This window comes from Otolemur garnettii, unplaced genomic scaffold (assembly GCF_000181295.1).
Source record: "Otolemur garnettii isolate 467f Iridium unplaced genomic scaffold, OtoGar3 scaffold00139, whole genome shotgun sequence".
NCBI classification, from domain to species: Eukaryota; Metazoa; Chordata; class Mammalia; order Primates; family Galagidae; genus Otolemur; species Otolemur garnettii.
Window position 1 is genome coordinate 3,725,301 of NW_003852534.1, and position 10,631 is coordinate 3,735,931.

Below are 10,631 nucleotides of genomic sequence, written 5' to 3' on the forward strand. Positions count from 1 at the left end.
GTGCCCACATCTTGTGAATAATCTTTGCAGCCACATGTTTATGTGAATAACTAAGACCTCCCCAGAAATAGTTTTTACCAGTATAGGGAAAAATACAAAACTTTGGCTCTAAAATTTAGAAGTGCAAAGAGAAATTAACCTGAGTACAGAAAACGTCCCTGACTGAGTTTCCTTGGCCTGCACTCCTGGGCGAGTAGCTATCTGCTCTGAGGAAAGAGACCTCCATCCAACAGTGAGTCAGGATGGCAGCAGCAGCCCAGTGCCTACTGAAGGTCGTCAGCAGTGGGAGACACCTGCCTTGCCTTGTCACCCATGAAGCAAGTAAGAGGAGATGGGGGGTAGGTGGACGTGAGGAGGAGAGAGGGGGCTGGGCATGGCCAGGGCGGTGTGAGTGGTGGGCGCTCATGCCTGTCCTGTGGGGAGTGAGGGCAGAGCCGTGGACAAACTCCTCCTCTTTGGGGGACACGCTGGGTTTTTTGAAGGGCTGGTATTGTTTCCAGGGCCTGCAGGAACACATCTCCTGGGGGGCCTGAGAGGCAGCAGCAAGCCGGGAAAAGAGGACACACAAGAGCAGGCGGACGCCATCAGGTGGCCAGAAGGACAGTCCCCAGGGACACCAGAGCTGGTGTCTGAGCACGTAGAAGAGGTTTGGAGTCCCTGAGGAACAGGGAGAAGACAAACAAACAAAAACGGAGCCCGGGGCAGGTTCTGTTTTCCCACTTCATTTATGATCTGGAAAATGCTGCCGGGTTTTACCCAGAGGTGGTGAAGAAAACAAACATAGGTGAGTCAGATACTAGAAATATGTTCACTTTCAACTGGGTAAACCTTACATTTTTTTCACTTATTTATAAACTTTTACTTCTTTGGCCAAAATAAATGTTGGTCATAAAAATTAATTTTAGAATATAATGAAGAAATAAAAAAGAAATTATGTGTCTGTGTTAATATATTATCTAAGGACTACAATTTCCAGAAATTGAAATTTTTTAAATGAGAAATCGTAGGACCTTAGCGTCACCTCAGTGAACGTATAAATCCCTCTGCATGTTCAGCTGTTCTTCACTCACCGAAATTCCATCTTTAATTAAAGTGAGTTTTGTGGGTGATGTGCGTCCTTTTCATCACTGAGCTCTGGAATCTTATTTCCTGTTTCACACTGAAGTCTGCGTATTCACAGCATCACACAAGTTTTTCTGGCCGCCTCTTAGATATTTCTAATAACCCTTTGAACTTGAGCTAGTTTTCTTTCACGATCTACTAAATCCTCAAACTTTAAGGAATGATTTTCCTTCCCTAAGCCTTCTCTCTTCTCTGCCTGTCTTGTTTCAATTATATACTACAAAGAAACTAGAGATTTGACTTTCTTCTTGCACAATTTAGAGAAAGCCAGACTAGTTATAGAAGCATGTAGATAAAACCTTTGTATTATCTGCCGCAGTTTTCACAAATCCCTTAAAATGGGGAACTGCAGGAGGCAGCCCCTGCTTTTTATTACCATCTTTTCTTTCCGGAAGGCCCGACACAATTTGGAGAACAGCTGTTAAGGGAACGTATTTTGGAAGAACACAAATAGACTTGCAATATGCAGTAGATGCTTCTGAAGGCACATTTTATGGATTTTTGCATCGTTTCAGTTGGTATTTTCTTAGAAGAATTTCTTTTCAACCTAACAGGGCTAGCGAGTTAGGTGTACACACAAGAAAGTATCAGCCGCTTCCAATGCTTTATCGCTGGGAAAACAGACAACATCAAATATAGTTTGTCAAAGGAAAAAAGTACTGAATAACTCTGATTACCAAATAAACTTTAACCTGCAGTTTTTCTCAAACCACTTTTCTGATTAATCAGCACATTGTAAGAAGAAATAAAATTGAGGGAAACTGGAAGAGATCGAACAGAAGGTCACAGGCAGAAGGAAGCCACAGAAACCACCCAGCAGTGGTGCCAAGGTGAGGCCCTGCACCGCAGAGACACTGTCCTGGAGAGGCGAGAGAATTTCGAGCAAGAAAGACAGGCCTTTGAAACCTAACTCTACTCTACTTAGCTTGATAACTGAATCCTGTGACCTAAATTCTCCAAGTCCCACTTTCTTTGTTCACTAGTAATATAAGGATGAGACATCCTAATTCATTACTGAGTCTCAAGAATTTTGTAGCATAAATACACGCAATGCGACTGGCGTAACTGTTGCTCAGCCGAGGGTAACATTCCGGATCCTTGTCATTATTATCAGGCCCAGCGTTATCTTCTCGGGAACTAACGGGAGTGGGCCAGCTGCAGTGACAGGGCCAGCTGCAGTGACAGGGCCAGCTGCCTGTAATCCTGGTGCTCTGGGAGGCCAAGCCAGGTGGATTGCTTGAGCTCAGGAGTTTGATACCAGCCTGATCAACAACAAGAACTCTCTCCCCACTAAAACCAGAAAAAAACTAGCCAGGCATCATGGTGGGCACCTGTGGTCCCAGCTACTTGAGAGGCTGAGGCAAGAGGATTGCTCAAGCCCAAGAGTTTGAGGTTGCTGTGAACTATGATGCCACAGCATTCTACACATGGCAACACAGTGAGATTGTCTCAACAAAATAAATGAATGAATGAATAAATAAATAAAAGAACTCAAGGGAGTTTACCCTTTAAAAAATTCTCTTCCAGATATTTAAGATTAAATGGTTGCTTGAAATATTAAGGTTCAGTGATCAGAAGAATACACTTATGCAATAAATAACCTTCTCCAGAGTGATTGAATAAATGATGTGTGAATAGACATAATTGTGTTCTTGTAGAACTAATTTTTGTCTGAACAATATGAATTGTGAAATATGCATATACAAACATATCCTAGTCAAATATGCTCATATTAATTTAATAAGCATTAGGAACTTAAAGTAATCTCACACATATATGAATTTTTTCCAATGCATAAATAATTGTAAACTAGAACTGATAAAAACAGCAAGAAAAAGAGCATTTTTTGTGTTTCTGTACATATATAAATACATCTGTACACAAATGTTTACATACCTATCACTGGTATGTAATAAATATTTATCCTGTATGTTACAATGCAAATGTATAACATTTTAACTCCAAAGTATTTCCAAAACTGTGTAAATATTATGTTCTAGTAAATGAGAATGATGGAACAGAAATCTTTCCATTGCTTAATTGATTCTGTTAGCTTCCTTGAGCAGAGCTTCTCAGCACCAGGCAGGGTAGAGTGTTCCCTTTCCTCGTAGAGGGATGTCCGTGAACACACACACATGCACACGCACATGCACACACACACGCACACGGCCTGTAGTAACCAGTTGCACACATACAGACATATACCCCCAACACTAAAATAAGGTCACTTGGCAAATCATAGTGACTCCAGGGAAATCATTCAGGGAACTGGGCGGCTGGAGTGGGAGGTCTGAGACCCAGCCTGCAGGACAGGCCACTCTTCCTGTCACACCTGTGCAGTGACCTTCAGGGTCACCCTGCAGTTGCCCCTCTATGTCCATCAGTTTATGATTGATGTTAGCAAAGGACACAGTGGCTAGCACACCTACACTGCAGATTGTTATCATGCTCGGAGTGTGACAGGGAAAAGTCTGGGGTTTGGCATCAATACAATCTTTAAATTTGTAAATGGATCCAAGAACTGCCTATTTTGTCCAAATTCCCAAATCTGAGTGATTTTTTAATATTTTCTTTCTCTCTTCCCCCTGGGTGAAGGACTCAGCTACAACTTTATTTTAGAAATGAAAACAATATAACCTGAACATCTGTACCATCATATCAATCTGAAATTAAAAATCTCTCTCTATATATATATAGAAAGCCAAGGGTCTTACATTAAAGACACGTGTCACACCTGTGCACCACCTCAGAGAAGGTCACAAAAACAAGGGTGTCCATTCACTCTGCACCTGCTATCACTTAACTTTGAAAATATGGAGAAATTCCAGAGGCACCATAAGTGTCTTTCTCCAATCTTGAACAAAGAATGTGAGTTTCTGAGAAATGTAACTGAGGCCAGAGACTGAGTGTTCTCCAGAGATCACCCATGTGGATGTTGAGGCCCAGACCAGCTCCTTCCTCTCCTCCGAGATCTCCCTGGAGAATCAGGTTATAAGCCAAGAGCTCACTGCACAGGACATGAAATCAGGAGTGTGGGTGCTGGAGGAGTGCACAGCGGTCCTCAGGAGACATGGTGACACAAGGATTTTGTTTGAGGAATGCTGTGATTTCTCCAAGTGAAATTTAAGTGGGCTGTAAGAAGGGAAAAACGATCCTTATTACCAGCTGCAGCTCACTCCTGGTCAAATTCTCCACGCTAACTAACACTTAGGAAGGCTCGCTACATGCCAGCCCCTCATGTAAGGGCCTCCTGGGTCTCACCTGCTTGTGATGACGCCTCTCACCTTCACGATGCCCCAGCAGGACAGCCAGAGGCTGAGTGTTCTCCAGAGATCACCCACGTGGACACTGAGGCCCGGACCAACTCTGGGCCTTACCGGCCCCTATGACCCAGCAGAGAGGGAGCCCAGGGGTCTGGCTCCAGGGCACCTTCCCTTAGGACAGTAGTGACAGGAGTCAGGGTGGCATAGCTGTGCCTGGCTTTTGGCAATGACACCCTTTTAACTCCCCATAATTCTGCCTTATTTTCCTCATGAGCCTTGGAGGAGGATGCAAGAAGTGTCACCTGACCCTCATCCTAGATTAGGAAACAGAAGCTCAGAGACACACTAGCACTTGCTCCAGGTCTCATGGGCACCAACTGGTAGAGTCAGCAAAGAACCTGCTTCTCTGGGCTCAAAATTCCAAACCTTGATATTTGCTGAGGATCACTGCAAAGTTGCTATTTGCCTTTGGTTTACATTGTTTCATGGCCGTTTTCTGGGTTTCTCTCAACTTGGTCAGCCAGCCAAGCTAAGGCCTTGGATGATGATTCCCAAGATGGGAGGTGTTCCCTCAGTTCTGCAAACTGGGCCAGAGACTCCCAGGGGAGAAGCAACGGCGTGACCCATACTAACGTGCAGGGCAGACTCCACACCCAGGAAAGCAACAGGATTATTTTTAAGTCAGCAAATAGCAACCCAAAGAGAAGACAGGTGCAGTGGAATGGGACAGTCCTGGAGGCCTCTGCAGGGCCTGCCGCAGCCAGTCCCGTCAGCCGCGAATTCTGAACACAGCAGTGCACTGGAGATGTTAGTACTACTGGGCTACCTCCTGGCAAACCTGCTGATTGCTCACAACTTAGGAGGGAAATGTCTTTGTTTACCTGGAACACTTGGAACAGGCTCAGAAAATTAGAAAACAAGCAGAAAGCAGCATCTTGCAGTGCATTCCCTCGGCATCTCCTCTCCCTGGGTTCCCAAGTGCACCCGTCTACACCCAGTGCAGGCTTCTTCCACGCGCGGCTCCAGGTCGTCCACAGCAAAACCCACGGCCATCTGCATTTCTGACACAGTCAGACCCAGAAGCAAGTTGCCTGTCACTGGTGAGATTGCCTTGCTCCTTCCTGGTCCCCATAACTAATGTGTTTGTCACCATCTTGTTCTTGTTTCTCCAAATGGTTCCTCTCCCAAATTCTGTAAACACTGGGCGCCACATCTCAGCCTTTCCAAAGCGAGCTTGCTGTCATTCCTTCCCTTTTCATCCCACACCTGCCTCCTCTGTCCAGCAGCCCAGCCCCCACACAGCAGTGGCGTGTCCTCACGGGCTCCTCCTCCTCTCCCCGCTCGTCCCTCATCAGCGTCCCTGCACGTGGCTACCTCACACCACTTTTTAATTGCATCCTGCTTGGTTTGTACCTCTGCTTTCCCTAGTTGATCTCTCACATGTCCTCACATTAGAACCTTACACAGGGCACACATGCTCCTGGCACTTCCTGCTGAAAACCTTTCAGGCCTGACCCCTGGCCTGGAAGATGAAGCGCTGGACTCCTGTGCAGCAGCAGGCCGTGCATGAAACACGCCAGCCTGTCCCCCCAGCCTTGTCCTCACGCACCCGTCATCAGCAGCATCCTTATCGTGATTCACACCTGGCAGCACTTGGAGTTTACTTCTTCCTGCTGTAAACTAATGCCCTAAGGTCCAACTCAGGGCAAACTTCCTTCACCTGATCTCTGAACCCACAGCACACGGCATGAAGCCTGGTTTAACAAAGAGTGCTTATTAAATGAGGAAAGAAACAGTTACAGAAAAGAATTCAATGCAACCCCTTATGAAGCATATTTCTCATGATCGATAATAAGGATTTGAAGAGATGACGTTTATTGTTGAGGCATAATGCCCAGTGCAAAAGCTTAATGCAAAACAGGGTATCTCAACCTCGTTAGCATTGGCAACAGGAACCCGGCGATTCTGCTTACCCAGCGTCCCTCCCTCTACCCACTAGATGCCAGGAGTAACTCATGCCCCGGGTGTGACAGGCAAAAATGTCTCCAGGCAGTGGCAAATGTCATCTGAGGTACAAGGTAAAGCCCCACTGGGAACCACTGCAGTGGAGTCCCCAGTCACCCTTGATCTCGGTATCACAGAGTCTCAGCACTCAGCACTACTCAGTGTTATTAGTGACAATAACAATAATAGCAGATAGTGAACTGTTAAAAAGAGTTGTGTGCTGTGCTGAGACTTTTTAATTATTTCTCCCAAGGAAGTTAGTATTCACAACAGCCTCAGAAGTTAGTTTTTATTATTACCACTGTTTTATAAATCAGTAAAGATTACAGATCTCTTAAGAGGTGGAACAAGATTTGGCCTCTTGGCTAGAAGGCTTAGCCCCAAATATATTTTTTTATTTGTAAAGGATAAAATTGCCGTGCAGGATTTTAATCTTAAAATTTTAGTTCATTCCAAATAAGGCCACGGTCCTGTGACCATAAAACATTTTAAAAGAATAAATGTGCCACTGAAGTCACAGATACTTGAGGATTAAAGGATGGATACATTTTTCAGCGAAAGAGTAGACCACGTCCTCAAGGCTGTATGTATAACAGGAAGGGGCAAATGATAGTTTTATTTTTCTCTTTACTAGACTTTACCAACGTTCCTGCACTGGAAAGTACAGCCTTAAGTGAAAATCAGAACCATGCATTTCTGGAGTCACTAGATCCTCATCCTGAAGTATTTCCGCTCATCTGTTTCGCTGTGTCTCTTTTCATTACTTTATCAATAGTGTTCGCAACTCACCGGTAGTAAATCTATTAACTGAAGAAAATGTAAAACTATTAACATATTTTTCTTAAAGCATTTATGAGTACAGCTGCCAGAACATGTGCTTATGATAATTGCACAAGTAGGAATATAATTTAGAGCAAAAGCCATGGTGATAATTACCCAAGTTCTTCAAAAGCTCATTCCTTTCACCAAACAAGGGAAAATTTACAAGAATTTTGAAGGGAAATCATGAGGTCTTCACCTTACAGTCATGATTTAACTTTTTCTGACTTCTTATTTCCTAATCTTGGAAAAAAAATAATCTTTGAATGGCGCCCATTTTTGTGAAATTCTCAGGTCCTTCAGTTGTTTGGGGATAGACCAGCTGGCTGGTTTCATCACTTACAAAAATTTCTTGAACTTCATGGAGCTTATGTTGAGAAATAAAGTTTATAATTTCATTTTTATCTTTTAATTCCAGTTTTCCTCAGCTTTTGTGGAGTCCCCTCACAGAGTGCTGTTCTCATGTCTTACTTGAATGCCTTGCTTCGTGCTTTCAGACTCATTTGGACGGATGTACAAGAATGGAGGCCTTCCAAAGCTCAGATTTGACACAGTGAAGCAAACACTGGAGGGCTCACAGCCCTCCAAACTCACCGTCCAGGTGTGCGAACCCTAAGGGACTCATGTCCCTTCTCCTGTCTCCCTCTGCCATGGGTCCCAGCTGCTCTCCCCTGAGTATGAGGATCGGGACATTGGATGCAACTGCTCACTCACATTCTCCCAGGATCTCCATCCTAAACACACTTGCACAAACTCTGTTCCATCCTTTGAGACTCACAAGTGGGAAGAATCCCCAACAAAATTTTTAACAGCCAGAGAGACACTTAACAAATATCAATGGTCCCTTCTTCCCTACTACCTAGGGGGCTCCCTAAGTCAAAGAGAACTTTTACTTTTCTCGTCACCCAACATGACATCTAACCTAGCCATCGTTAGTTGAAGTGTAGGGTGGTAAAGGGAATTAAAATAAAATTAAATGCATTAATTGAATGCTGTCTTCTCAGAGAGGTTGGATGATCGCATGAGGTAATATACGGGCACTTCCTCTTATAATGGATTGGTTTGGGCCAAATATTTCACATATCTTTGACTAAAGGTTTGCATTTTTAAATAGAATAAATATCATAATAACCCAATATAATATTCTTAAGAGTTAGATGGCAGTAAGTTTATTAAAACATTTATGGTGCACAGTGGATCCTCTATATTTAATGATCAGAAGTATAAATCTAGAGAGATGGCCATAACTTGTTCTGGAATTAGTTTAATCTCCCTGTGTTATCACTAAATCACTGACATTTATAAGCAAAGATTATTGTCTGTCATAAAATGCACCTTGTTAAACTGAAGTGTGGGATTTAGCTTAGCACCTTTTATAACTGTTTGTAAATATGCATCAAATCAATGCCACTTGACATGAAAAAAACACTGAACAAACTGAAGTGGACACCTTTCCTTGGATCCTTCAGAGAACTGAGGATGAAAACCCTGAAATACGGAGAGAAAAGTGGATACGGAGAGTCATTGTTGAGGTCAGCTCTCCTGGAGCAGAAGTTGGTGAGCCAGACACCAATAGAAACTATTCATGGTCATTTTGGTAAACTGAGGCTGGGGGTGTAGCAGAAGACTCAGGTTAGCAGGAGACGGAGAACGAAGGGCTGTTGTGGTCTTAGGGGACCCAGCATCTCTCATGAGTTTTATCCCCGGCATCCCGCCAGGTCCTCCTGGAAAGAAGCTGGGAAGAGCCTGCCCTTGCTTTAGAGCAGGGATTTTCAATTGGTGTGCCACAGCACACTGGTGTGCTGAGAGGATCTTGGATGTCCCATGAAAAAATTTTAAAGATCATTAATTAAATTATTTTTGAAAGAAGTTCAAAGCACAGTAAGTATATTCTATTTTTTGCCCCTTTCTTTGACCAGCATCATTTAAGCATGCCACAGAAGTTTAACTCTAGGTTCAAGTGTACCAGGAGATAAAAAGAAAGGTTGAAATACACTGGCCTACAGGGAGGACAGAACATTCTTAACAACAAAGGGTAACTCTCTGCACAAAAATTTTACCAGAGCCTCACCCCCCATAAAGGCTCTGCTCCCACCTAGACCCTTGTAGGCTTCCTGTCCCTCCCCAATTTGAGAGACTGGGAACATGAGAAAGGCCTGTGGGGGTTGCAGCCCAGGAACCCAGGAACACTAAAAGCCTGAGATTTAATCATAGGATTAAGGAAAATGTATTCACAGAACGCTTCCCCTCCTAGGGACCCTCCCATTTCACCAACAGGGCTCCTGGTTGGTCAAAGTGGATTTTAGCTGCGAGACAGAATGTCTATGGAGGAGCTCTTGGGGGAGCACAGCGTCAACAGGAGACAAAATCAAGGCACTGGAAGAATGTGGAGCCTTTAGCACCTGGAGATGTAAGAAAATGTTCACTACAGCCTGACTGCTAGTCAGATTAACAGGAAACATCATGCTAAAAGCCTCCTCAACTCATTGTCCGACACATCATGTATGCTTCTAACAAGAGCAGTGACAAACCACAGAGAAATGCAAGTGACAACACAGTGTGTCAAAAACAAGCTTCAGAACTTGGCAGGCTTCAGAATTATTACCTAGGGGATTTTAGATAACTAAGATTAATATACTAAGGACTCTAACAGAAAGATGAGCACAGCATAGCAGAGTGGTGGGTATTATAAGACGGGGTCGAGAGCAGACACCAGAAATGAAAAGCATTGTAACAGAAGTGAAGAGCACCATGAAGTTCAAAGGAAAGCCAAGCAAGAAATAGCTCACGCTCGCTGGTTAGGGCACCGGGGATGGTGGGTCTCTCCCTCTCACCCTCTGGTCCTCTCACCCCCTGGTCCTCTCACCCTCTGGTCCTCTCTCCCTCTCACCCTCTGGTCCTCTCTCCCTCTGGTCCTCTCACCCCCAGGTCCTCTCACCGTCTCTCCCTCTGGCCCTCTCACCCTCTGGTCCTCTCTCCCTCTGGTCCTCTCTCCCTCTGGTCCTCTCACCCTCTGGTCCTCTCACCCTCTCACCCTCTAGCCCTCTCACCCTCTCACCCTCTCATCCTCTCTCCCTCTGGTCCTCTCACCCTCTAGCCCTCTCACCCTCTCACCCTCTCATCCTCTCACCCTCTGGTCCTCTCACCCTCTCACCCTCTCTCCCTCTGGTCCTCTCTCCCTCTGGTCCTCTCACCCTCTCACCCTCTCTCCCTCTGGTCCTCTCACCCTCTCACCCTCTGGTCCTCTCTCCCTCTGGTCCTCTCACCCTCTGGTCCTCTCACCCTCTCACCCTCTCTCCCTCTGGTCCTCTCACCCTCTGGTCCTCTCACCCTCTCACCCTTTCACCCTCTCTCCCTCTGGTCCTCTCACCCTCTGGTCCTCTCACCCTCTCACCCTCTCTCCCTCTGGTCCTCTCACCCTCT